This window comes from Chiroxiphia lanceolata, chromosome 27 (genome assembly GCF_009829145.1).
Source record: "Chiroxiphia lanceolata isolate bChiLan1 chromosome 27, bChiLan1.pri, whole genome shotgun sequence".
In the NCBI taxonomy this organism is placed as follows: Eukaryota; Metazoa; Chordata; class Aves; order Passeriformes; family Pipridae; genus Chiroxiphia; species Chiroxiphia lanceolata.
Genome location: NC_045663.1, coordinates 2,326,336 through 2,354,104, shown reverse-complemented (window position 1 = coordinate 2,354,104; position 27,769 = coordinate 2,326,336). Strand labels below are relative to the sequence as shown.

General features: G+C 56.6%; 1 protein-coding gene across 2 annotated transcripts in view; it reads left to right on the top strand.

Moving 5' to 3' along the window:
- The first annotated feature begins 2,062 nt into the window (after positions 1-2,062).
- Positions 2,063-27,769, top strand: part of CTXN1 (cortexin 1) — a 30,004-nt gene continuing 4,297 nt past the window's right edge. Inside the window, exon 1 of one of the 2 annotated variants that reach the window (XM_032712038.1) lies at positions 2,063-2,386. The gene's annotated coding sequence lies outside the window, so the exon portion shown is untranslated. Of the gene's footprint in view, positions 2,387-24,079; positions 24,252-27,769 lie in introns of those variants that run through there. The other variant, XM_032712039.1, reaches the window with a different exon arrangement.

The following is a 27,769-nucleotide window of genomic DNA, read 5'->3' as shown; positions in this document are numbered from 1 at the left end:
TTTTTTTTTTAAATGTCTGGATGACTCGGGCTGTGCCCAGAGCAAGGGCTAATTAGCAGAGCGAGCTAATTGGAAGCCAATTAATAGGGGAGGGAGAGCCCTGTCAGAGCCGATCCCTGCTCCAAGGGCCACGTGGCACCTCTTCCCATTCCCAGCCTAAATGATTCCACGTGGGATGGAGCCAAGTTGGGGGGGGTTCATTGGAGAAGGGAAGGCTCCAGGGAGACTTTGGAGCCACTTCCAGGGCCTAAAGGGGCTCCAGGAGAGCTGGAGAGGGATTTGGGATGAGGGATGGAGGGACAGGACACAGGGAATGGCTTCAAAGTGAAAGAGGAGGAATTTAAACGGGATATTGGGAAGGAATTCCTGGCTGAGGGTGGGGAGGGGCTGGGATGGAATTCCCAGAGAAACTGTGGCTGCTCCATCCCTGGAAGTGTCCAAGGCTGGGTTGGAGAAGAGAAGATTCCGAGGAAACCTTGGAGCCCCTTCCAGAGGCTAAAGGGGCTCCAGGAGAGCTGGAGAGGGATTTGGGATGAGGAATGGAGGGACAGGACACAGGGAATGGCTTCAGAGCAAAAGGAGATTTAGATGGGATATTGGGAAGGAATTCTCGGCTAATGAGGGTGGGGAGGGGCTGGAATGGAATTCCCAGAGAAGCTATGGCTGCCCCATCCCTGGGAGTGTCCAAGGCCAGGCTGGAGAAGGGAAGGATCCAGGGAAACCTTGGAGCCCCTTCCAGGGCTTAAAGGGGCTCCGGGAGAGCTGGAGAGGGATTTGGGCTGGATTAGGGATCACATCCCACAGGTCCAGCTCCCAGGAAAGGCTTGATCCACTCTGCAGGGTCAGGGAGCTTGGAAAACAAGGATTTTGCAGGAATTTCGACCCCTGTGCCAAGGTGGGAAGTGTCACCACCCGGAGCAGGGGCCACAGGTGACCCCCGTGGGGTGGATCCAGAGGGGTGGATCCAGAGGGGTGCATCCAGAGGGGTGCATCCAGAGGGAAGGATCCAGAGGGATGGATCCACCCCAACCCTCCCTCAGGGCCGTCACCCCCCCCACAGCTCCACTCACTCCTTGTGCCCCCCCCGGCACCACCGGAATTCCCAGTTCCCTGACCCCACAGAATTCCCTCACTCCCCACACTTCCCTGCATCCCTGCACCTCTGCATCCCCTTGTACCCCCAGGGTACCACATTCCCTGTATCCCTAAAACTCCCTCAGGGTACCACGCCCTCTGCATCCCTAAAATTCCCAGAGGGTACCACACCCTCCGTACCCCTAAAATTCCAAGAGGGTATCACATCCTCTGCATCCCCCTGTATCCCCAGGGTACCCCATCCCCTGCATCCCTAACATTCCCAGAGGGTATCACATCCCCTGCCTCCCTAAAATTCCCCCAGGGCACCCCATTATCTGCATCCCATTGTACCCCCAGAGTACCACACCCACCTGCATCCCTAAAATTCCCAGAGAGCATCACACCCTCTGCATTCCCTTGTACCCACAGGGTACCCCATCCCCTACATCCCTAAATTTCCAATAGGGTACCACATCCCCTGCATCCCTAAATTTCCAATAGGGTACTACATCCTCCTGCATCCCTAAATTTCCCAGAGGGTATCACATCCCCCTGCATCCCCAGGGTACCACATTCCCTGTATCCCTAAATTTCCCCCAGGGCACCACATCCCCTGCATCCCTAAAATCCGCCCCCCCCCCCCGTACCACACCCCTGCCACTCCATCCCCCACCCCCTTCCCGCATCCCCACGTTATCCCATCCCCTCCCCCGCCACCTTCCCCTCCCTCCCCCGCATCCCCGCGCTCCCACCTCCCCCGCATCCAGCCCCGCACGCTTCCCACCCCCTCCTCCTGTCGCTGCACCCCCCCCCGAACCCCCCCGCTCCCCGTACCACACCCCCCGCATCCCTCCCTCCATCCCCCGCATCCCTCATCCCTCCATCCATCCCCCGCATCCCTGATCCCTCCATCCCCCGCATCCCTCCATCTCTCCATCCCCTGCATCCCTCCATCCCCCATATCCCGCATCCCTCCATCCCCCATATCCCGCATCCCTCCATCCCCCCACACACATCCCGCATCCCTCCCATCCCTCCACCCCGTATTCCCAACACTCCGCCCCCCCCCAAAATCCCGTCCCCACCTCCCGCAGCCCAATCAGGGCCGCTCGGAGGAATTCAAACCCCGGCCCCGCAAGCGCCGCCGCCGGCTCCGCTCCCGCGGCCCGGGGGGAAAAGGCTGCGCTGGGGAGACACCGGGAGCGGGATCAGGATCGGGATCGGGATCGGGAACAGGAGCGGGGCCGGTCCGGATGGGCGCGGGGAGCGGCAGGGCGGGCGCGACCCCCGCCCGCCGCCCGGAGCGCAGGTGAGTCCGGGGGGCACCGGGAGGGCACCGGGGGGGCATCGAGGGGGCTCCCGGCAAAGTTTGGTGGCGGAGGGGGGACACAAATCGCTGCCGGAGCCCCCAAAACCACCCCCGTGCGGGGCCGGGGGGTCCGGAGGGGTGGGGGGGGTTCCCCCCCCCCCCCCCCGGGGGGCTCTGAGAGCTCGCGGCGGGGGGAAAGGAGAGAAAAAAAGGGATTTTGGGCCGAAATATCGCTGTTAGATTAAAAAAAAAAAAAACAACCAAAACAACTGTGGGATGAGCGTTTGGGGAAGAAGGAGAAATCACGGAATTCCTGCAGCTGCTGCAAAGCTGCTGGTTTGGGAATTCTTCCTGGAGACCCCGAGCGCTGAGGGGCTTTGGGGGTGCCCGCCCCTGGCTCCGGGAAACGGGAAGAGGGGGCGGCTGAGGGAAAGTTTGGGATGAAACGGAGCCACCTCGTCCCTCCTGGAGCCGTGGGGGGCTGGGCGGGAGCCGGGCGGATCCCACGGAGCCCCGGGATAACGGGATGAGCCCCGGGATAACGGGATGAGCCCCGGGATAACGGGACGAGCCGCGGAGCCGCCCCACGCAGGAGCCGGTGGGAATTCACTCCCAGCCCCCCTCGGGAAGAGTTGGGAGCTCCCTGGGAGTGTCAGCGAGCCCCGGCCGCGGCGGAGGGAATTCGGGAAGTCTGGGCTTGCCGGAGGCAGTTTTTGGTGCAGAGCCTCGTGTCCAACATGAGATCGAGCTCCGGCAGCGCCGGGCGGGGGTTTGGCGGAGATTTGGGGCTTCCCGGCGCTGGGTTCCCATCCTGCCGTTCCTGCCGTTCCTGCTTTCTCCCGGCTGTTGTTACGCTCCATAAATCTGCTCCAGGGGTTGCTCCGGGGTGGCTCTGGCGGTGCCAGGGCAGGGCTGGGTGTGGGACGGGCGGCGGGGATGGTTGTCCTGGCGAAGGGATGGGTGGGAAGCATCCCTGCCCTGGTGACTCTGGAAGCGCAGCCCCAGCCTGCTCCTGGCAGGCAGTGAACGCCCAGATCCCCGCGTTTTTCCCTGAGAAGCCCCGGGAGGCTGCTCGGGAATGTGTTCAGGGTGGCTCCCCGTGGCTCCAGTGCCCGGGAGGGGAAGGGAGAGACCCGGAATCATCCCTCCAACCTGCAGGGGTGGAACATCCAACCCGCAGGGCTCCCCAGGAGGGATGGGAGAAGAGGAGACGGACTCAGGGAGCTTGAGGCTGGATATCAGGGAAAAATTTTTTCATGGAAAGGGTGGTCAGGCACTGGCACAGCCGCCCAGGGCAGGGGTGGAGTCCCCATCCCCGGAGGGATTTAAAATCCCTCTGGATGTGGCACTTGGGGACGCGGCCTTGGCAGCGCTGGGGGAGCGGCCGGGCTCGATCTCAGACACCTTTTCCAGGCTGAACAATTCCATAATTCCCTGACTCTGGCCTGCTCCGGGGGCCCGCAGCCACGCTCCCTGCCTGCTCCCAGCCTGGCAGCAGGACCTGCTGCCCCCAACGTGCCACCACCCACCTGTTGCGGGTGGCACCGGCCGGGCAGTGTCGCAGCTCCCGCTGCCAGGGAAATCTGCTCCCTGTTTCCCTGCGGCCCGGCCCTGCCGCAGCGTCACCGGGGCAGCATTCCCAGTGCCCAGCAGGGACTGGCACCGGCGACCAGGCAGGGCAGGGCTGGAGCACCAGCAGGACGGGGGCGGGCGCCGGAAAAAAGCCGGAGGGTTGGAGCGGCAGCCGCGGGGTTGTTTTTTTCAATCGGCTCCCTGCTCTCCTCCCTCCCTGCCACGGGTGACAGGAGCTGGTGACATCCTCTGGCTCGTGGCTCTGAACTCTCTGGAGCTGCCAACTGTCAGTAAATCCCGAGCCGTGTTGTTTTTTGGTTTTTTTTGGGGGGAGCAGCTGCTCCCGGGGAAAGAAGGAAGCGCCGTCAGGGCTGTCGGAGCCGCTCGGGTTCCGCCGCAAAATGTTCTCTCCAGGCAGGAAAATTGATGGGAGCTGAATCTGATATTCTGGAGGGGAACTTAATGGCCATTAGGCTGGTTGTCTGCGGCCCTGAGTGCAGGGGTTTGAGTCAGGATTAAAGGATGGGGGAAGTGCTGTCTGAGTCAGGATTGAAGGGTGGGGGAAGAGGGATGTGCTGGATGGGTGGGGGCTGATCCAGGGTGGAGAACGGGGAGCTGGAGAGCAGCTGGGAGGCTGGAGGTGGCAGGGGGAGGTGGCACCTGCAGGGCACAGAGCTGTGGTGACCGCAAGGGTGACCCAAAATGTGGGTCTGAAACGGCCACACCCCAGGGATCAGCATCCCTGAAATCCCAGATCCCGGCTCTGCTCCCGGGATTTGGTCCCTCTGCTGTCCTGAGGTCCCTCTGATTGTGCTGCTGGGCCAGAGCAGCTCCTGGGGCAGGACCAGGATCTGGCTGTGCCTGGACAGCGGCATCTGCTGTGTCCATGAACCCTTCCAACCTGGATTTGGCTCCTGGAGCTGCTGGGAACAGCAGCCTCCACTCCATCCATTGGCCCTTCCAGCCTGGATGTGGCTCCTGGAGCTGCCTCGTGCTCTCCTTCCCTGGCTGCCACTTCCCAAGCTTTGCAGCAGGGACCTCACCCCAGCTCCTGGAGTGGTTTTTGCCCACTCCCATCTGTCCCTGCTCGGTGACATCCAGCCAGTCCTTCCTCCTAGGAAAACACGCCCCTTCTCCCTGGAAATGAGCCCCGTCGAGCTGCCCAAGGTGGGAAACGCTCCTGAGCCCGGAGCCCTGAGCTCCTGGGGAAGTGCCCGAATTCCCAGGATGTCCTGCCGGCGCAGACCTGCATTGCAGGGCCGGGGTTTTGTCCTTAATTGCTGTGCTAACGGCCTGTGCTAACGAGGGGATTAAGGCCCCGGAAGGGCGAGTGGTGCCCGCCAACTTTCCAAGGTCTCGTGTTTTGTAACACTCCCTTCCCTCCCTCATCCCTGCCCTCCGCCTGGAGCAGCCTCCTGGCTCCCCACGCCGGGATTCAGGGATGCTGGGAATGCACCACGTGCCCCAGAACTCCTTCCCCCCCCCTCAGCTGGCCGTGGATTGAGGGATGTGAGGACGCCTGGGATGAACCCGGGATGAACCTTGGGCACTCCCTGCTCCCTGGTTTCTCCATCGGGCACTTCTCCAGCGGAGATCAGGATGTGCTCCAGGGCTGGATGTGTTCCCAGGAGGGGGATGAGGGGTCAGGGATGCTCTGCCTGCAAAGGGGAGGCTCTGCTGGATCCCACGGAGCAGGGAGCTGCTCCACCCGGGAGATCCCGGGTCAGGAGCACACAGGATGTTCCCCAGGCACCAGCAGAGCTTCCCAAGAGCCTGACTTTGGGGGTGGGGTTGGAGTAAATCCCGTGGGAGCCGTGTGGGATCGGCACCACCCTCTGGGAGCAGAGCTCGGCTCATCCCAAGGGACAAACCCCCGTCCCCAGGGGAACTCCTGGAGGTGCCAGGGCCCTGGGCAGACACCACGTGTGCCCGGGCTGCGATCCTCACTTCCAGTAAGAGCAGCCTGGCCAGAGCCAGACCGGGATCCATCCCAACATGCTTCCAGGAACGAGCCTGGAGAGGCGTCTCCCCGCCGGCGCATGGCAGGGGAGCGAATCAGGCAGAGATCAGATGGGAAACGCTTGGCACGGAGGTGGCACAAAGTGTCCTGGCACGGGGGGAGCACGGGCAGGAGCAGCTTTGCCCTGGGACAGCCGATCCCGGGCACGGTGCCGGGATGGGCGGCTTCCAAAGGAGCCGCAGCCCCGGGGGGGGGATGGAGGGGACACCGAATTCCAGAGGGAAGGGGGGTTGGCAGACACACTGTCCTGGATGCCCTGGATGTCCTGGATGTCTGTCCTGCCCGGGGGTCCTGCCCCACACACCCAGAGCCAGGCTGCCATGGGGGGGTGGGACGTGTTCTGGGATTTGAGTCTGGATCTGTCACAGGGAGTGTGGGAAGTGTTCCAGGATTTGGGTCTGGAACTGGCACAGGAGATTTAGGAAGAAGAAGCATTCCAGGATCTGGGGTCTCAATCTGACATAGGGGATTTAGGAAGAAGAAGTATTCCAGGATTTGGGGTCTGGATCTGGCACAGGGGATTTAGGAAGAAGAAGTATTCCAGGATTTGGGGTCTGGATCTGGCACGAGGGGGTGGGAAGGGTCTCAGTATTTGGGGTCTGGATCTGACACAGGGTGTGTGTTCCAGGATTTGGGGTCTGGATCTGACACAGGGGACTTAGGAAGGGGAAGTGTTCCAGGGTTTGGAGTTTGGACCTGGCACAGGGGATTTAGGAAGGGGAAATGTTCCAGGGGTAGAAGGATTTGGGGTCTGGATCTGACACAGGGGACTTAGGAAGGGGAAGTGTTCCAGGGGTGGAAGGATTTGGGGTCTGGTTGTGGCACAGGTGTGGGAAGTGTTCCAGGATTTGGGTCTGGATCTGGCACAGGGGGTGTGGGAGGGGGGAGTGTTCCAGGATTTGGAGTTTGGACCTGGCACAGGGGATTTAGGAAGAGGAATTGTTCCAGCAGTGGGTGGAAGGATTTGGGTCTGGATCTGGTACAGGGAGTGTGGGAAGGGGAAGAGTCTCAAGACTGGGGGTCTGGATCTGGCACAGGGGATTTAGGAAGAAGGAGTATTCCAGGATTTGGGGTCTGGATCTGGCACAGGGGGTGTGGGGAGGGGAAGTGTTCTGGGATTTGGGGTCTGGATCAGACACAGGGGGTGTGAGAGGGGGAAGTGTCGCAGGATTTGGGGTCTGGATCTGGCACAAGAGGGTGGGAAGGGTCTCCGTATTTGGAATCTGGATCTGGCACAGGAAATGTGGGAAGTGTTCCAGGATTTGGGTCTGGATCTGGCACAGGGGATGTAGGAAGGGGAAGTGTTCCAGCAGCAGGATGGAAGGATTTGGGGTCTGGATCTGACAGAGGGGGTGTGGGAAGGGGAAGTGTTCTGGGATTTGGGGTCTGGATCTGGCACAGCGGATTTAGGAAGGGGAATTGTTCCAGCAGCAGGGTGGAAGGATTTGAGGTCTGGGTCTGGGGATGCTCCTTCCCTCCCACTGTCCTGTTCATGTCCCCAATCCCATTCCAGCCCAGGCTCATCCCTGGCATCTCCATGTTCTCCCAGCTTCTGCTGGGGTGGGAATGTGGTGCTGGATCATTGGGATCCGCTGGGATCCAGGGCACTGCTGGCTCTGTGCCATTCCTGGCTTCCCTAATCCTGTTCTTCTCCCAGCTCTGTCCACCCCCAGCACATCCCTGGAGCAGCCTCTGGATCTGAGGAGGCTCCAGAAGCTCAACAACCTCGGGGTCCACCCACCAGTAGCTCCCAGTTCCTTTCCCTGCCTGACTGGTTTGTGGATGTGCGGGCTGGGCTCTGGGAATGGTTCAGATTCCGGGAACTGTGGCAGGAGATTTGATCCCCGGGGGAAGCAGAAACGGGAGATAACATCCCTTGGAGTGCTCAGCATGGGAACGGCATCGATTCCCGGGAGCTGCAGCCCCGGCCCTGGAATCGATCCGCGTTTTTAGTGGCTCAGCTCGGCCCAGGGAGAGGTTTGGATGTGGAGAGGGAGGAGGAGGAGGAGGAGGAGGAGGAAGAGGAGGAGGAGCAGCAGCAGCTCCCCAGGTCTCCTGTTTGCTCCTGCAGCGTCACCCACCTGCTGGAAAAACCGGGAGGGGTTTTATCCAGGTTAAAACATTCCCAGGGGAAAGGCTGGGACAATCCAGCAGGGATTTGCTCCTCTCCTCCTTCTTCTGCTTCCATTTGCATCGGGACTGGGTGGGTGGAGGGGATGAATTCCAGAGGGTTTAACTGCCAGGGATGGGGGTTTGCTCCTGTTTCCTGGGATATTGGATGAGTGCAGGGATGAATTCTAGAGGATTTAAGTGCCAGAGGTCGGGGTTTGCTCCTGTTTCGTGGGATATTGGATGGGATAAGGGCATGAATTCCAGAGGGTTTAAGTGCCAGAGGCAGGGGATTTGCTTCCTGTTTCCTGGGATACTGGATGGGTGGAGGGGCTGAATTCCAAAGGGTTTAAGTGTCAGAGGTGGGGGTTTGCTCCTGTTTCCTGGGATGTTCCTCACTGACATCAATCAGCCCACATTGGCTTCGGAAAATTCACTTTTCCCTCGGATTTGTTGCTGTGTGGGATGCTGGGTTGGAAATCACCTGGAATTCCCGTGGCAGAGGAAGCTCTTCCATCCCCTTTCCCCTTTTGGAGCAACCTGGGCTAGTGGAAGGTGTCCCTTTCCATGGAAATAGGTGACATTTCAGGTCCCTCCCAACCCAAACCAGTCCATGACATCCCAAACTGTGGATGTTCACATCCCAAAAAACCACCCTGTGTCTCCTCCTCCTTTTTCCTTCTCCTGGCTGCTCTTCCCTGCTGGCAGCTGGGACACCCAGAGAAGGAAAAGGGGACAGTCTCCCACGCTGGCACTGCTGGAACGGAGAATTGGAGCAGCTCGGGGGCAAAACTGGAGCTGTTTTGTCCAAACTCTTTGAATAATTCAAATCCTCCAGGAGATCTGGAAACCTGAGAGTAGCCCTGGAGGGGGCACTGCAGCGATTTAAGGCTGATCATGGTGATTTAATCACCATTTAAATGAGTGTTATCTCTTTTCCTCTCCGACTTGGAGCCGCAGCCCAACACCCCCGCTGGGATTCGGCGCTGCCGCCGCTCGTCCGAGCGGGAATGTCAGGGAATGAATCATAGAATCAGAGAATCATGGAATTATAGAATTATAGAATCAGAGAATCAGCTGGGTTGGAAGGGACCTCTGAGATCATCAATCCAACCCTTGATCCAACCCCGCTGTGGTTCCCAGCCCATGGCACTGATGCCACACCCAGTCTCACCTTAAAAACCTCCAGGGATGGAGAATCCACCCCTTCCCTGGGCAGCCCATTCCAATGGCTGAGCACCCTCTCTGCAAAGAAATTCTTCCTAATCTCCAACCTAAACCTCCCCTGGCACAGCTTCAGACCGAGCCCTCTTGTCTTGCTGATGGTTGCCTGGGAAAAGAGACCAACCCCCCCTGGCTCCCCCCTCCTGTCAGGGAGTTGCAGAGAGTGAGGAGGTCTCCCCTGAGCCTCCTCTTCTCCAGGCTGAACAGCCCCAGCTCCCTCAGCCTCTCCTCACAGCACTTGTGCTCCAGTCCCTTCCCCAGCCTCGTTGCTCTCCTCTGGACCTGCTCCAGCCCCTCCATGTCCTTCCTGAGCTGAGGGCCCAGAACTGGACACAGCACTCCAGGGGTGGCCTCACCAGCGCTGAGTCCAGGGCAGGAATCACTTCCTTGGACCTGTTGGCCCCACTGTTCCTGCTCCAGGCCAGGATCCATTGGCCTTCTTGTCCCCCTGGGCACACTCTGGCTCCTGTTCAGCTCCCTGTCCATCCCCACTCCCAGCTCCCTTCCTGCCTGGCTGCTCTCCAGCCCCTCTGTCCCAGCCTGGAGCTGCCGGGGGTTGTTGTGGCCAAAGGGCAGGATCCCATTTCAGCCCCAAAAGGGGCAGTTCCAGGCTCCAGCTGGTCCCCTGGGCCTGATCTCAGGAGGATTTGTCTCTCCTGCTCAGGGTGGTGCATCCAGCCCTACCTGGCTCCCTCCCAGCCAGAGCAGAACCGGCTGTCCTTCCAGCACCGGGCTGGAATGTGGCGGGATTGGGTGGGATGGGAATTTCCTCCATCAATTTTTTCCTCCTCCTTGTGTTTTCCAACATCCCACCAGGGCTGGGAAATGTACCCTGAGGCTGGAAGCAGTGGAGAAGGGTGTGGGAGCAGGAATCCTTGGCAGAATCCATCCAGGGCTTTGTCCTTCCGCCGTCTTTCCGCAGGAGCTCCCAAAATTCCTCCCTTCCCGCTGGAGAAAAGCAGCGGGGCTTGAGAGAGAGTTCAGAAGGCCCAGGATTCTGCTGACAGAAGAAGCTGAATTTGATTAGCAGGGGAAGGGAGTGAAGCCTTTCCAAGCCATAAATCTGTTCGGAAGGGATCAATCGTTCCGGGATGGGAGGAGAGGAGCTGGGATTAATTGGGAGCTAATGAGGTTTGGGCAGGATGGGAATCTCCTGTGTCCACTTTTACCTTCTTCTTGTGCTGTCCAACATCCCACCAGGGCTGGGAAACGTGCCCTGAGGCTGGAAGCAACAGAGAAGGTTGTGGGAGCAGGAATCCTTGGCAGAATCCATCCAGGGCTTTGTCCTTCCGCCGTCTTTCCACAGATCCCCCGGGAGCTCCCAAAATTCCTCCCGCCCCACTGGAGGGCTTGAGAGAGAGTTCAGAAGGCCCAGGATTCTGCTGACAGAAGAAGCTGAATTTGATTAGCAGGGGAAGGGAGTGAAGCCTTTCCAAGCCATAAATCCGTTCGGAAGGGATCGATCGTTCCGGGACGGGATGAGAGGAGCTGGGATTAATTGGGAGCTAATGAGGTTTGGGTTGAGTGAGATGCAGATTGGCAACGAGGGAGAGCTGGGAGAATCCCCTTCAGCTGCCTTTTAACAGAGCAGGATGTTCTGAGCTTCCCTGGACTCGTTTCCAGGCGGTTTTTAGGGATTTTTCCGCGAGTCCAGGAATGTTCCTTGGGGAAAACCTTCCCGGAGCGGGTCAAGGGCAGCTCGGGGTGGGTTTGTTGGTGCTGTGGGGTGGGAGCAGCAGGGAAAGGGGGGGACTGTACCCCTCTGCCCTGTTCAGGTGAGACCCCACCTCAGGTGACACCTCCAGCTCCAAGATCCAACGTCAGAAGGACGTGGAGCTGCTGGAGCGAGTCCAGAGGAAAACATGGAGGTGCTCCGGGGGCTCTGGAGAGACTGGGAGAGCTGGGGGGGTTCACCTGGAGAAGGGAAAGCTCTGGAGAGACCTCAGAGCCCCTTCCAGGGGCTAAAGGGGCTCCAGGAGAGCTGGAGAGGGATTTGGGATGAGGGATGGAGGGGCAGGACACAGGGAATGGCTTCAAAGTGAAAAGGGGGGAATTTAGGTGGGATATTGGGAAGGAATTCCTGGCTGGGAGGGTGGGGAGGGGCTGGGATGGAATTCCCAGAGAAGCTGTGGCTGCCCCATCCCTGGAAGTGTCCAAGGAGAAGGGAAGGCTCCAGGGAGACCTCAGAGCCCCTTCCAGGGCTTTAAGAGGCTCCAGGAGAGCTGGAGAGGGATTTGGGATGAGGGATGGAGGGACAGGACACAGGGAATGGCTTCATAGCGAGAGGGAATTTAGGTGGGATATTGGGAAGGAATTCCTGGCTGTGAGGGTGAGGATGGAATTCCCAGGGAAGCTGTGGCTGCCCCATCCTGGGAGTGTCCCAGGCCAGTTTGGAGCACCCTGGGATAGTGGGAAGTGTCCCAGCCCATGGCAGGGTTTGGAATGGGATGATCTTTAAGATCCCTCCCAACCCATTCCATAATTCCACGCCAGGCCGGGCTGGACACCCCAACTCTTTTGCTTTTATTTGATTTTATTTTTGGGAAACTCGCCTCCCTCCTCCCCCAAAAAAAAAAAACCCCGGCGCCGTGGCAGCACCGCGGCAACCCCAGCCAAAAAAAAAAAAAAAAGCGAGAATTCCCAAATCCCTCTAATTTGCAACAACGGGTTTCCTTTGGAGCAGCTCATTTGCCCACTTGTTCCATAATTCATGGCAGAGCCCGGTAATTAAATGCTAAAGACCTGATTTGCGTGGCGTTGTTTGGGGTTCCATTAAGCGGCTGAATGCGAGAAATTACCGCCTCCTTTAATTGCTAATTAAAACTAATGGTTACTTAGCAGCCCGGCAGGATTACTCAGCGTTTCTGGGGGGTTTTGGCACAAAGCAGGAACATTAAAAGTGGTGGTTTTTTGGGCGGATTTCTCGGAGGTTTCTGCCCGGGTTTGTGCTGAGGGGAAAAAGGTGCCCCACCTTCTTTTAATGGGTAATAAAAGCACGGGAAAAAAGCGAATTAAAGGCGAATAAACAGAGAGGAGAAGGTCTGGTTGTGTTCCTTGTTTCCCTTTTCCAAGCTTTTTTGGCGTTGGATGGTGGGGGTGGTCGGCAGGGAGGGTTTGGGGGGTGTTTGGGACACACACGGGGGGTTGAGAGGGTGGATTTGGGTGTTTGGAGAAGGGACTGTGCCTGCATTATATATAGTTATTTTTATATATATACATATATATATAAAATTATATATATTTATTATAGATATATTTATTATCTATATTTATTTGTACCTGTATTACATATTCATTTATATATTTATATATAATATATAATATATATTTATTATATATTTATTTGTGTCTGTATTTTATATATTTATATTTATTTGTATATTATATATATTTATTTATATATAATCTTAATATATAATATATTTATTATTTATATTTATTTGTCCCTGTGTTATATATTTATTTATATATTTATATATAAATTATATATATTATATTCATATACTTATTATATATTTATATATTTTTATATAATATATATTTGCATTTTAAAATATTATATATTATATATTATATTTATATATTTATTATATATTTATATATTTTTATATAATATATATCTGCATTTTTAAATATTATATATTATATTAATATATTTATTATATATTTTTATATTTTATATAATATATATTTGTATTTTAAATATTAAATATTATATTTATATATTTATTATATATTTATATATTTTTATAAAATATATATTTGTCTTTTTAAATATTATATATTATATTTATTTTTATACATAATATATGTTATATGTTTATTATATATATTTATTTGTGTATGTATTATATATGTATGTATTATATATATCTATTTATCTTTTAAGATTCCTTCTTTTTAGATTCCTTCTTTAAAAATTCCTTCCTTTTAGATTCCTTGTTTTAGGATCCCCTCTTTTTAGATTCCCTCTTTTAGGATCCCCACTTTTCAGATTCCTTCCTTTCAGATCCCCTCTTTTCGGATTCCTTAAGATTCCCACTTTTTAGCTCCCCTCTTTTCAGCTCCCTCCTTTTCACCCCTCGGGCTCCTCGGTGCCCCCGTGATCCCTGTGCTGTCCAAATCTCCCCTGACCCCAATGATCCCTCTCAAACCTCCCTTTCCATTCGTTTTTCCAGCCCTTTCTTTCTTCCCTGGGCATTCCTGGGCAGTGCCAGATCCCAAACACATCCAGGCTTTGGGAATGTGCTGGAGCAGCTCCGGCGGGAGCAAATCCACACCTCCCATTCCCTGAGCCCCCCTGTCCCCTCCTCTCTGCCCCACAGCTCCTCCTGTTCCCTCCAAACCATCACTCCCAACCCTGGCACAGGTTTCCCCATCCCTGGAAGTGTCCAAGGGCAGGTTGGAAAAGGGAAGGATCCAGGGAGACCTCAGAGCCCCTTCCAGGGCTTAAAGGGGCTCCAGGAGAGCTGGAGAGGGAATTGGGACAAGGGATGGAGGGACAGGACACAGGGAATGGCTTCCCACTGAAATTTAGGTGGGATATTGGGAAGGGATTCTTCCCTGGGAGAGCAGAGAGGAGCTGGGATGGAATTCCCAGAGAAGCTGTGGCTGCCCCAGCCCTGGAAGTGTCCAAGGTCAGGTTGGAGAAGAAAAGGTTCCAAGGATTCCTTAAACCCCTTCCAGGGCCTAAAGGGGCTCCAGGAGAGCTGGAGAGGGACTTGGGATAAGAGATGGAGGGACAGGAAACAGGGAATGGCTTCCCACTGAAATTTAGATGGGATATTGGGAAGGAATTCTTGACTGGGAGGGTGGGGAGGGGCTGGGATGGAATTCCCAGAGAAGCTGTGGCTGCTCCATCCCTGGGAGTGTCCAAGGCCAGGTTGGAGCACCCTGGGCTAGTGGGAAGTGTCCCTGCCCGTGGAGGGGGTGACACTGGACGTGTTTTCAAGTCCCTTCCACCCCAAACCATTCTGGAATTCTGGGATTCTCCCCTCCAACGCTCCTGAACGAGGAACATCCGTGAGGAGACAGAACCCGCTGGCACAGGGCCCATCCCACCCCCGGGGCCTGGTGCCCCCTCCTGCCACCCCCCCAGTGCCACTGCTCTCCCAGGAACCTTCATCCCTCTCCCAGGAATCTTCATCCCTCTCCCAGCTCATCCCTCTCCCAGCTCATCCCTGAGCTCCCAGGAACTGACACAAATTGGGGTTTTCTTTCCCTTCCCCGGTGATTTGGTGGCAGAGCTCTGTCAGCTCTCCTGGCACCGACACTCTGTTGGCACTGCAGCATCTCCTCTTCCCTCACCCGCGTGTCTGCTCCATTCCCAGCTTATTTTAGGAACCTGGAAAGCTGTTGGAGCTGCTCTGGAGTCACTGGGGTGGCTCTTGTGCTCGTGGCTGTTGTTCTTGCGTCGCTTCAGACACAATATTTGTCTGTTCTGCACAAAGACAGAGAGAAATAACAACAGATAAATACAACAGATAAATACAACAGATAAATACAACAGATAAATACAACAGATAAATACAACAGATAAATATCTGTTTTCTCCTGCAACCGCCTCTCCTGCCCCCCCACACCCCAGCTGGAGATCCCAGCCTTCCAGCACTGCTTTTCCAAGGCAGACTCTCTTTTCCAGGAGGTTATCCAGTGCTGATGGAGCTGTGGCAGAGCTCAGGGTGATGCTCAGCTGAGCAGTTCCCGCTGGCCCCGGGCCTGTCCTGCCTCTCCTTCCAAACTGGCACCTCCAGCCTGTCCTGCTCAGCTGCCCAGGGCAGCTCGGGTGAGCTTGGAGACCTGGTAAAGCCAGGGCACCTGGGCCTACCAGGACCTACCTGTGCTAGCCAGGACCCTCCTGAACCTGTCAGGACTCACCTGGACCTGCCAGGACCCATCTGTGCCAACCAGGACCCTCCTGAACAACCCAGGACCCACTTGGACCTGCCAGGACCCACTTGGACCTGCCAGGACCCACTTGGACCTTTCAGGACCCACTTGGACCTGTCAGGAGCCTCCTGGACTTGCCAGGACCTACCTGTGCCAGCCAGGACCCATCTGGACCTGACAGGACCCTCCTGAACCTGTCAGGACCTACTTGGACCTGACAGAACCTACCTGTGCCAACCAGGACCCACCTGGACCTGACAGAACCTACCTGGACCTGCCAGGACCTACCTGTGCCAGCCAGGACCCATCTGGACCTGACAGGACCCATTTGGACCTGTCAGGACCCACCTGTGCCAGCCAGGACCCTCCTGAACCTGTCAGGACCTACCTGGACCTGACAGAACCTACCTGTGCCAGCCAGGACCCACCTGTGCCAGCCAAGATCCTCCTGAACCTGTCAGGACCCACCTGGACCTACCTATGCTGACCAGGACTCATCTGCACCTGTCAGGACCCTTCTGAACCTACCAGGACTCACCTGGACCTGCCAGGACCCTCCTGAATCTGTCAGGACCCACCTGGACTTGTCAGGACCCTTCTGAGCCTGCCAGGACCCATCTGGACCTTCCAGGACCCATCTGGACCTTCCAGGACCCTCCTGGACCTGCCAGCTTTGCCCTGCTGGTGGTTTCTGGGTGATCTGAAGCAAAACAAGGCCCCAGCCTCCCTTCCCTTTGCCAGCTCTTCCCTGGAATCCAAACTCCCTGCCCCTTCTCCCATTGCTCCTGGCAGAATTCCCGGGAAAAGCCGTGGCCGTGGCTCCCGGATTTCTGGAGCCTCAGAATCCCAAAATCGGGCTTGAGATCCTAAATTTGGGTCAGAAGGCACCCCAAGGCTCATCTTGTGGGCGGGGACACCCCCCACCAGCCCGGGGTTGTTCCAAGCTGGAATATCACGGATGTGCTGGAAGCTGAGCTGTTCCAGAGGGATCCAGAGGGATCCCAGAGGAGCTGGGGGATCATCCCTGGGGGGTTTTCCTGGCTCTGGACAACGAGGTCCCTTTGTAGGGTGACACTTTGGGAGCCACCTCCCGCTGGCACTGGCACCTCTGGGCACGTGCCAGCCCCTCCAGCCCCTCCAGCCCTTCCTATTCCCGCTCCTGGAATAGATTCCCAGGAAAACAACTGGGTTATGATGCAATTAAGGATGAAGGATGAATCAGGGATTTGAGGGGGTGGGAAAAAACCCTAAATGTGACGAGGGAGGTGGCAGAGATCCCGGAGATCCTGGAGATCCTGGAGATCCCAGAGACCCAGAGATCCCACGCCGAGCTCAGACCCTGGGAGCTGGAGCCCTGCTGGGCTCTGAGCCCTGGAATTCCTTCCCCCCCTGGGAGCTTCCAGGCAGGGAAGAGCCCCGGGGATGGGAGAAAACCCCTGGATCATGGCAGTGCAGGGAAAAGGTACATCCCGGTGCCATGGCAACCTGGGCACCGACCGGGCTGAGCCAGGGGCTGTGGGAGCTGCCAGGCTGGGAGAGGGATGAGCTGGGAGAGGGATGAAGATTCCTGGGAGAGGGATGAAGGTTCCTGGGAGAGCAGTGGCACTGGGGGGGTGGCAGGAGGGGGCACCAGGCCCCGGGGGTGGGATGGGCCCTGTGCCAGCGGGTTCTGTCTCCTCACGGATGTTCCTCGTTCAGGAGCGTTGGAGGGGAGAATCCCAGAATTCCAGAATGGTTTGGGGTGGAAGGGACTTGAAAACACGTCCAGTGTCACCCCCTCCATGGGCAGGGACACCTCCCACTAGCCCAGGGTGCTCCAACCTGCCCTTGGACACTCCCAGGGCTGGGGCAGCCACAGCTTCTCTGGGAATTCCATCCCAGCTCCTCCCCAACCTCACAGCCAGGAATTCCTTCCCAATATCACATTTAAATTCCTCCTCTTTCACTTTGAAGCCATTCCCTATGTCCTGTCCCTCCATCCCTTGTCCCAATCCCTCTCCAGCTCTCCTGAAGCCTCTTTAGGCCCTGGAAGAGGCTCTCAGGTCTCCCTGGATCCTTCCCTTCTCCAACCTGACCTTGGACACTTCCAGGGCTGGGGCAGCCACAGCTTCTCTGGGAATTCCATCCCAGGGCCTCCCCACCCTCTCCCAGGGAAGGGTTGGAATTCCATGATCATTTTGATCCCTTCCAACCCAAACCATTCCAGGATTCCACAACTCTGAGAGGTGTTTGGTTCCCTCCTCCCCCCCTCCTCAAGGCATCACCTCCAGGAACGTTCTCATTCCAGTCCAGTTTTATCCCCATCAGCTCTCCAGGGCCCCTTCCCACCTGTGTGCCTGTCATTCCCACAGGGAATGAGGCTGGAACACCCTGGAGCACAGTCTGCTGTGCTCTAATTAGCGGGAATCATTAACTGGAATGTCCCTTTCCTGACTCCAGCAGTGTCAGTGCAGTGGTTCCATCAAAGCTGCCTTGTCAGGGGACAAGAAGGATCGTCCTGCTGGGATCACACAGCCATGGAATTATCCCTTGGATCAATTAATTACTTCAAAGTCACCTGGCAGGAATAAATTAACTCCCTTTCTTCCCTCCCTGTCCAGCTGCTGAGTCAGGGTGGGCACAGGGTGGGCACAAGGTGTGTCCCCTGGTGGGTCCCCTCGGATCCAGGTCCAGCAAACTGTCCCCAAATGTCCCTGCAGCCCCTTCCAGAGGTTCTCCTGCCAAGGGTTCCCCCCTGGCTGGGGCTGGGATGTGAGCACTGGATGGAAGATGAGAAGCTGGGAGGGCTCCAGGGGAGGATGGGAAGGGCAAAGAGGTCCTGGAGCAACAGTTCCAGGGGGCAGGAAAGATGAACAAAAATAAGGAAGAAACCTGGAGTGCTGGGGTGAAGATTCCTGAGGTCTCCTCAGACAAGAACCAGGAGCTGCAGTGAGACCCTCGGAGAGGGAACACCCCCCTGGCTGTGGAAAATCAGCCTCCAAACCCAATTCCTGTGGATTCCCATCAAAAGCAGCCTTTTCCTGGATGAGCCAGGGTGAATTCCTGATGGGAACAAGGAAGAGCCAACACGAGGCTGTCCCCCCAGTCAGTCCTCCCTGGAATCTGTGCAGAGGGACAAAGAGCACCGGGGGACACGGGAATGGTGACATCCAGCAGGATCCATCCAGGCCTTTGCTCCCACCGGCCAGGCAAGGACAGGATTTGCTGCCAGAGCCCCCAGACACCTTCTTGGATCCCCACCAGGAGATTCCTTGTCCTTGTCCCACCTTCCCCCTCCACTGCTGCCTCTGGAAGTGGCTGTGCCAACCCCAGCCCCACAGCACGAGCCGAGGGAAGAAGCATCCAGGAAAAAACCCGGATATTTCTGCGGGCCCGGGTGACACGGAGACCCCGGGACACAAATCCTTGTGGCCACCTTCCCTTGGGAACACATTAATCTGCTCCCAGGGAGCCCAGAGATAAAGAGAAGCATCCCAGGAGCGGCTCTTCCCGAAAGGAATTTTGTCACCAGCAATAAATTGCTGGAGGGTTTAAATTCCTGCCTGCCCCAAAAAACCCGGCACGCGGAGCGGTGTGATTTGTTCCAACCCTTTAAAGCTCCTTGATTTAAAGGCTGCTGAACTATCTTTATTTTCTTAGCACATTATTAGTTCAGGCTCTGGTGTGAAGGAGCCTCCTGGAGCCTGTTGTTGGGGGAATGAAAGGAGGGAAAGGGCGGATGGAAGGGAAAGAAAAGCCAGCCCGGTGGAACTTCAAGCTGGGAATAATCAGATTGTTCCGTCCTTCCTCGTGCTCTGACCACATGGGATAACTCAGCTCCAGAGCTCCCAGGGGGGTTGTGGGAATATAGGGATGTGTCTCACTCTCCTCAGCTCCTGGAATTTGCCATCCCAGCTCCGAGGTCGGGGCGGGAACTCGCTGAGGCTTCACCTGGAGTGTCGGACAAGAGGAGGCTCCAGGCCCTGGGATGGTTTGCAGCCTGTTTTTGAGGCACAATTTAAGGAATGTTCCCCCTCCCAGCAGTGCCTCTGAGCCCCGTGGAGAGGGAGGTTGGGGTTTAATCAGGATTTGTGCCACACAGTGTGGTGACAACTCCCAGCTCTGGTGCCCATCCCAGAGGGACAGGGATCAGAACCTGGGAAGCTGGAGGTGACAAATAAGCATTAAAACATCCCAAAAAAGGACAACAAATGGATCTTGCAGCGTTTTGGGGCAAAACCAGCTGAGATTCCACCCTTTGCTGGCTGAGAATCCCCCCCCCAGGAGCCGTCCTGCCTTTAACCTCCCTGTCCCTGAGATCTGGGAAACTTCAGCCACTCTTTGGCTGCCAAAAAAAAGGCTCCCAGAGAACATCTGCTGTGGAAAACCAGAGCCCTTCATCACCTCATTAGCGAGTTCCCCTGGGGGGGGGGAAGGAGAGAACTTTTCGACCTTTTCGCAGCTGCTCGGCTTTTGTCGTGCCCTGAGCAGGGAAAACCGGGAATTTGGGATGCAGGGAGGTCACCCAGCCCCGGGCTGTGGGAGTTTTTCCAGCCCTGGATGGGTGTTCTCAGCCTCATTAAACACCAAGGTGAGCGGGGGACGGCTTCCAGAGGTCGGGATGCTGCTGCCGAGCGGGATCGGCCCGGTGGGAATCGCGTGTCCTGAGGCCACCAGAGCTCCTCAGCTTCGTCCTCCAGGCACAGCAGAGGTGCTTCCACCCACCCTGGAGGCCTCCTGAGCTCTCCTGGTGGCCTGAGGGAATCGCTCCTGAAGACCTCCCGACCTCTCCCGACGGCCTGAGGGAATCGCTCCCTGTGGACACAGGGAGCGATTCCCTCAGGCCGTCGGGAGAGGTCGGGAGGTCTTCAGGGGAATCCTCCCTGCTCCAAACCACGGCTTTTTGGTCTCTGACCTGCTTTGTGCTGCCTCTTCTCTCCCATCCTCTTCCCTAATTGGTTTGTCTTCCTGCTCCGGGCTGTTTATCCCTGGAAGTACTCAAGGCCGCGTTGGATGGATCCCAAATTTGGGATATCGTGCTCAAGCCAGGAGAGGGAGAAATGGTCCCCCTGGGCTTTGTGGCCACAATTCCCCCCACACACATCCCCTAATCACACTCCCTCTAATTCCCTAATCCCCTAATCCCAGGGTCTGATTGGAATCTTTCCTACATTTTTTGAGGCCCAGGTGGGAAGTCTCTTGGGGTTTGTGGCTCGATAATTAACAGGATTACAGACATGGAGAGTGGCTTTTCACACGGGTAGGTGTTGGCAGGACCAGGGGGAACGGTTTGGAACTGAAGGAGGAAAGATTTAGGTGGGATATTGGGAAGGAATTCCTCCCTGTGGGAGGGTGGGGAGAGGCTGGGATGGAATTCCCAGAGAAGCTGTGGCTGCTCCAGCCCTGGAAGTGTCCAAGGCCGGGTTGGAGAAGAAAAGGTTCCAAGGAGACCTTAAACCCCTTCCAGGGCTTAAAGGGACTCCAGGAGAGCTGGAGAGGGATTTGGGACAAGGGATGGAGGGACAGGACACAGGGAATTGCTTCAAAGTGAAAGAGGAGGAATTTAGATGGGATATTGGGAAGGAATTCCTGACTGTGAAGGTGTGAAGGCCCTGGCACAGGTTTTCCCAGAGAAGCCGTGGTTGCCCCATCCCTGGAAGTGTCCAGGGCCAGGTTGGAGCACCCTGGGATAGTGGGAGGAGTCCCTGCCCATGGTGGGGATGGGACTGGATGAATTTTTAGGTCCTTCCCAACCCAAACCAGTCTGGGATTCCATGGCTGCGCCAGCACTCGGAGCTGACAGTGCCGTGAACTCCGGAGGTGCCGGAGGATCCGAAGCACCAGGATTCCCCTCCTCCCTGATCTTTAACTCCTCCAGGGAAGCTGCTGGAGCCAGGAGAGGTCACCCCACCTGCAGCTCTCAGAGGACAGGTCGAGCCTAAAGCATCACTCACAGAACAGCTCTGCAGGGCTGGGCTTGGATCCGGACGGGAATTAACGGGAATTCTCCGCTTGAGCAGCGGAGCCGCTCCGGGTGAGCCCAGGGAAGGACACTCTCTTCCCTCAGGAACATGTCCTCAGCCCTTGGGAAGAGGGCTCAGGGGCAACTCCCGGGATTTGCCAGGAAAAAGAGGGTGGGAGGTGGATTTATGGAAGGGATTTGGTGCCTCTCGCCCAGATTTTCCGAATCCCAGGATCATTAAAGTCGGAAAAGACCTCCCAGATGGAGTCCAACACTCCTCCAAGGCCACCACTAAACACCAACCCACGTCCCCAAGCATGGATTTAAATCCCTCCAGGGCTGGAAAACACTTTTCCAGGGAGGAATTTTCCCTTTGCCAGCCCTGGCTGCAACTCGGCCTCACCTTAAATCAGGAGCTGATTATCCTTAATTACCATTGGCAGGTAAATTAAACCCTTTAAGGGCCTGGAACCCACAGGAATAACAAATATCTGTGCCCTGAAGTGAAGCCTCCAAGGGTGTGTCACTGCAGGATTTTCCAGCATCACTTTGTCAGCACTCCAAAAAAAAACCAAAAAAAAAGAAGAAGTGCTTGGATCCCTTTCCCAGAGATTTATGGCATTCCAGAGGTGAATGGATTTTTGATTAGAGGAACAGTTGGTTTGGGTGGTTTTTTTTTTCTCTCCCAAGTGGTGAGATAATGCTGGAACTCATTGAATTATCCAGGAGGAACAAAGTCCTTTCCTGTCTCCACGTTGGAATTGCTCCCTCCCTCCCTCCCTGCAGCACCAAATCCCTGCTCTGAGGTGCAGCCGGGATCGATATTCCCAAATATCAAAGGGACAGGACACAGGGAATGGCTTCAGACTGAAAGAGGGGAAATTTAGATGGGATATGGGGAAGGAATGTGCCTCAGGGAACTGGTATCCCGAGTTTCCCTGAGGACCATCCAGCTTTTTGTGGGTTTAGGAGGGGGGAAAATCTTCCAGCAGGAGGATTTCCTGCAGCTCTGCCGCCCTTCCCGGGAGAGAGGGAGGAGTGGGAAGCTCCCACCAGGCCATTCCCACAGGCAGGTGCTTTGGAATAGAGCCCTTGGGAGAGGGGAGGAATTTGGAGATGAAAGAGCACAGGATTCCAGCATGGATTGGGTTGGAAGGGACCTTAAATATCATCTCATCCAGGTTGCTCCAACCTGGCCTTGGACACTTCCAGGGATGGGGCAGCCACAGCATCCCTGGGAAAGCTGTGCCAGGGCCTCACCATCATTCCAGGGAGGAATTCCTTCCTAAACTTCTTCCTAATTTCACCTGAGGCCCTTTGGAGGTGCCTGGAGAGACCCAAAATTGGGACAGAAGCCCCTCTGGCACAGCTCAGCACCGTCCCTGCTCCTCCTGACTCTTGCTCAGGGCAAAGACATCGATCCCATTGATCCCATTGATCCCTATCCTGGAGACAATTCCAGGAAGGTGAATCCTGCCCGTCCCAGGCCATGGATCTGCTCCTGGAGAGCAGCTGAAAGGAGATAAAATCAGCAGGAATTCATTGAAATGCAGCCACAGATCCCAGCTGGAGCAGAGCTGGGGCCAGGGGAGAGGAGCAGTGGGATGGAGGGATGGAGGGAGGGATGGATGGATTTATGGATGGATGGAGGGATAGATGGATGGATGGATGGATGGAGGGAGGGAGAGAGGGATGGAGGGAGGGAGGGATGAATGGATGGATGGAGGGATGGATGGAGGGAGGGATGGAGGGAGGGATGGAGGGATGGAGGGAGAGATGGATGGATGGAGGGAGGGATGGAAGGATGGATGGATGGAGGGATGGATGGATGGATGGAGGGATGGAGGGATGGATGGAGGGATGGATGGATGGAGGGAGGGATGGGCTGGCTAAACTGGGCTGGGGTGGACTGGGCTGGGCTGGGCTTTAATAGACTGGGCTCAACTGGAGTGGATTGGGCTGGGCTGAGCTGGAATGGGCTGGGCTGAGCTGGGGTTAGGCTGGACTAGGCTGGCTTGGCTAAACTGGGTTGGAATGGAATGGACTGGATTGGTTTGGGCTGGAATGGACTGTGCTGGGCTGCTGGATTGGACTGAGCTGGAATGGACTGGGCTGAGCTGGAATGGACTGGGCTACACTGGGCTTACTTGGGGTTAGGCTGGACTAGACTGGATTGGCTAAACTGGACTGGAATGGACTGGGCTGGGCTGGAGTGGACTGGGCTGGGCTGAACTGAACTGGACTGGGCTGAGCTGGAATGGACTGGGCTATACTGGGTTGAGTTGGGAATAGGCTGGACTATGGGATTCAGGAGCATCCCACTGATTCTGGAGCATCCTGGGGATTCTGGAGCATCCCATTGATTCTGGAGCATCCCATTGATTCTGGAGCATCCCAAGGATTCTGGAGCAGCCCAGGGATTCGGGAGTAATCCCGGGGATTCTGGAACATCCTGGGGATTCGGAAGCATCCCTGGGATTCTGGAGGATCCCATTGATTCAGGAGTATCCCAGGGACTCAGAAGCATCCCCAGGATTCTGGAGCATCCCATTGATTCTGGAACATCCAGGGGATTTGGGACCATCCCATTGATTCAGGAGCATCCCACTGATTCGGAAGCATCCCGGGGACTCTGGAGCATCCCATTGATTCTGGAGCATCCTGGGGATTCTGGAGCATCCCAGGGATTCGGGAGCATCCCAGGGATTCAGGAGCATCCCAGGGATTCGGGAGCAGCCCAGGGATTTGGGAGCATCCCAGGCTGTGGGTCTGGACGGACACCCACCCAGGAGGATCTCAGAGGGGCAGAGATGCAGCCCTGGGGATTAGAGGGGGGGGTATTTTTTTGGGCAGGGGGGGCCACAAGGACCCAGGAGCCTCAGGCGGGGGCGGGCAGGCTCAGCCCCCGACCCCGCGCTCGCTCTCCCACGGTCTGGTTTTTCCCAGGCAGCGGCTCAGGAAACTTCTCCCGGCTCCAGTTGCTGCGCTCCACCTTTTATTCTAATCGCTCCCGCATCGCCATAGGAACCCGCTCCAGCGGGAGCCGGGAGCGGCTCCTTCCCGGAGCGCTCCTTCCCCCGGCATGGCAAGGCATGGAGCCGGCATTCCAGGTACTATCCGTGCCCTCATTCCCTCTGGAATGCTCCCGCCGTGGGCACTGTGAGGAGGGGGGTACCAGGGACCCCCCACCCCTCCCGGGCTCGGGGTCCAGGATATCTGCTGGATGTTGTCCAGCGTGGGTGGAGAGGGCGGGAGCGCGGGATTTGGGGTGGGAAGAGCCTTTCCGGGGGGGACTGGATGCTCCCTGGGTGGTTTGGGAGCGGTGTGGGGGGGTTCCCGTGTGTGCTGGGATGAGCGGGGATGGGAAGGGTCCTGCTCCTGGCTGGGCTTTCCCAGGAGGAGTAGGGATTCCAGAGCCTGGGATTTAGGGAGAAAACATCCCTGCTTAGCTGGGATTGGGCTGAACATCCCCCTTGGGCTGAAGGGTTGGCCCTTTCTCTTCTAAAAAGGTGGATGGGACATCCCTGGCACTCGAGGGGGGGGCTGATCCACCCGGTGTGTCCCAAATTATTGGATCCTGTGGAGCTGCCAGGCTGGGAGAGCCCCTCCAGGGTGGCTCCATGGCTTTGGAGAGCTGCTGGAAGGGGAACTGGCATTCCTGTTATCCACAGGTTTAGCAGGAAACCAACCCAGCTCCCACATGGGGGGTTTGGGGGTCAGACCCGGAATCCCGGTGCCAGGGTGGAAGGTGCTGGAAGAGGGATGTTGGGGGTGGGTTTTGGAGGAAATGAGGGGATATCTGGGCACCTGAGGGATCCTGCTGAGCCTCAGGATCTTCCTGGGGCATCCAGGATGTCTCCTGGAGCCCGGATCTCCTCGTCCATGATGACAGAGAGGGGCCGAGGGGATCCACGGAGGAGCCCCTGGATCCTCCCGTGGGCACCAAACACCCCCAGACATGGGCTGTGGCACCTTGGGGAGGGCTGGCACTGCCCAGCCCGGGGTTTGCCCGGTGGGATATGGAGGGATGAACCCGTAGGAAGGTCGGGAACAGCCGGGCTGGAGGTGGAAAGGGGTCTCACCCTCCTTCCCTGGGCACCTCGGGGGGCAGGAGGGTCGGTGGAGGGGGCAGTGCCAGCTCATTCCCTGGCAGCAACAAGAGGGAAGCTGGGGAAGGGAAAGGGGGGGGGCTTTCCCAGGGAATTGCATTCCCAAAACGGGAAACAACTTTATTCCTGGCTGAGGAAGGACAGAGGGGAAGGCCCTGAACCAGCAAACCTGAGCCTGGGGCAAAGAGAGAGGAGCAGATTTCCAGGGAAAACACAGCTTGGGGAGGCACAGGAAGGCAGGAATATGGGAATAAAGGAATGCAGGATGACAGGAATGCAGGACAACAGGAATACAGCCAGTTTGTGCCAGTGGAGTCCTGTTTGCTCCCAGCTCCAGGGTGCATCCCAGAAAAAGGTGTCAGGAGGTCCCAGTGTGGGGCAGAACCCCCCAAGGACAAAGTGCAGCCCAAATTCCAGGGGTTTTTATCCCTCTGGGAGCCGAGCTCCCCCTGGCAGAGCCCCTGTCTGAGCTCAGCCCAACATCCAGGCTCGATCCCAGCGGGATTCCTGGGCTGGATCCAGCGGCGACGTTGACTGAAAAAGGCAAGGAATTCCTGCAGGGAATCTGGGAGCTCCTGTGGGAGCACCGGGGTGGCCAGGGAGGCACAGAGAGAGGCCTCCATCCCACCTGGGACAGACAGAGCTCCTGGGACAGACAGACCTTCCTGGGACAGACAGATCCTGGCTCTGGAGGTGAAGGGGAAGGGGGGAGGGAGCTGTGCCTGCCAGGGAAACCTTTTCCCATCTCCAAGGAGCTCAGGTCATGGAATAGAATCAGGAATAGAAGAGAAGGCTCCAGGGAGACCTTATAGGGGTTTATAAGAAAGGTGGGACAATGGTTTGGGGTTAAAAGCAGGGAGATTCCTGCTGGAGGTCAGGAGGGAATGTTTTATGAGGAGAAGCTGGGATGGAATTCCCAGAGAAGCTGTGGCTGCTCCATCCCTGGAAGTGTCCAAGGCCAGGCTGGAGAAGAAAAGGTTCCAAGGAGACCTTAAACCCCTTCCAGGGCCTGAAGGGGCTCCAGGAGAGCTGGAGAGGGATTTGGGACAAGGGATGGAGGGACAGGACACAGGGAATGGCTTCAAACTGAAAGAGGGGAAATTGAGGTGGGATATTGGGAAGGAATTCCTGGCTGGGAGGGTGGGGAGGGACTGGGATGGAATTCCCAGAGAAGCTGTGGCTGCCCCATCCCTGGAAGTGTCCAGGGCCAGGTTGGAGCACCCTGGGATAGTGGGAGGTGTTCCAGCCACAACTTCTCTGGAATTCCATCCCAGCCCCTCCCCACCCTCCCAGGCAGGAATTCCTTCCCGATATCCCACCTGAACCTCCCCTTTTACTTTAAAACCACCTCCCCATCCCCAAATTTTATTTTGTATAACCACCTCCCAACACCCAGAGCTCCCCCTGCTGCCTCTCCCTCCTCGGGGCTCCCGCGTTTTCCCACTCCCAGCTCAGCTCCGGGTTGGAAAACTGGGATAATCAGGAATGTCTGGGAGCATCCAGGGAGCAGAGGCTGTGCCCCCCTCCCTGCTGCCAGCCCAGAGGTGCCCAGAGGTGCCAGGGAGAGCCCTCCCTTCCCGGCCAGCTGGATCTCCCCTCCTCCAGCTCCGTCCCCGCCGCCTCCTTGTTTGGAATAAACATCTCGTTAGGTCTCTGCCGCTCCCGAATTACCGCGGAATTCGTGTTTCACAGCCGGGGAAAAGCTCGGCCCAACCCCCCGGAATTGTTGACAGGGCTCCTCTTCCTCCGTGAGCGCCGTTTCCTCGCTCCTGTTCTTCTTTTTTGTTACTAAGGGAACATGAATCTTAATAAAACTCCATCAAATGTGCCTGAAATAACAGCTGCCTTCAGCCCACTGCCTGAGCAGAGGGCTGGGGCTCGGCTCGAAATTCCTGGGAAATTCAGATTACGGATCCAAAAGGTCTTTGGGGTTGGAAGAAACCTTAAAGATCATCTTGTTCCCATGGGCAGGGACAGCTTCTGCTATCACAGGTTACTCCAACCTGGCCTTGGACACTTCCAGGGATGGGGCAGCCACAGCTTCTCTGGGAAAACCTGTGCCAGGGCCCCCCCACCCTCCCAGCCAGGAATTCCTTCCCAATATTCCATCTAAATTTCCCCTCTTTCACTTTGAAGCCATTCCCTGTGTCCTGTCCCTCCATCCCTCATCCCAAATCCCTCTCCAGCTCTCCTGGAGCCCCTTCAGGCCCTGGAAGGGGTTTAAGGTCTCCTTGGAACCTTTACTTCTCCAACCTGGCCTTGGACACTTCCAGGGATGGAGCAGCCACAACTTCTCTGGGAAAACCTGTTCCAGCCCCTCCTGATTCTTCCCACAGCAAGAGGGAAATCCTTTTTTCCTGAATACTCCAGGATATAAAAGCAGGGATGCTGTGGAGCAGAAAATGTTGCATTTTGTCCTGAATGTGCCCCTTCTTCCTGGGATTTGGGATGGGAGCCAGCTGGGCATCTCCAGCTCCAAATGATTTATTGGCTTCATTATCCAAGGATTTCTCACAGCT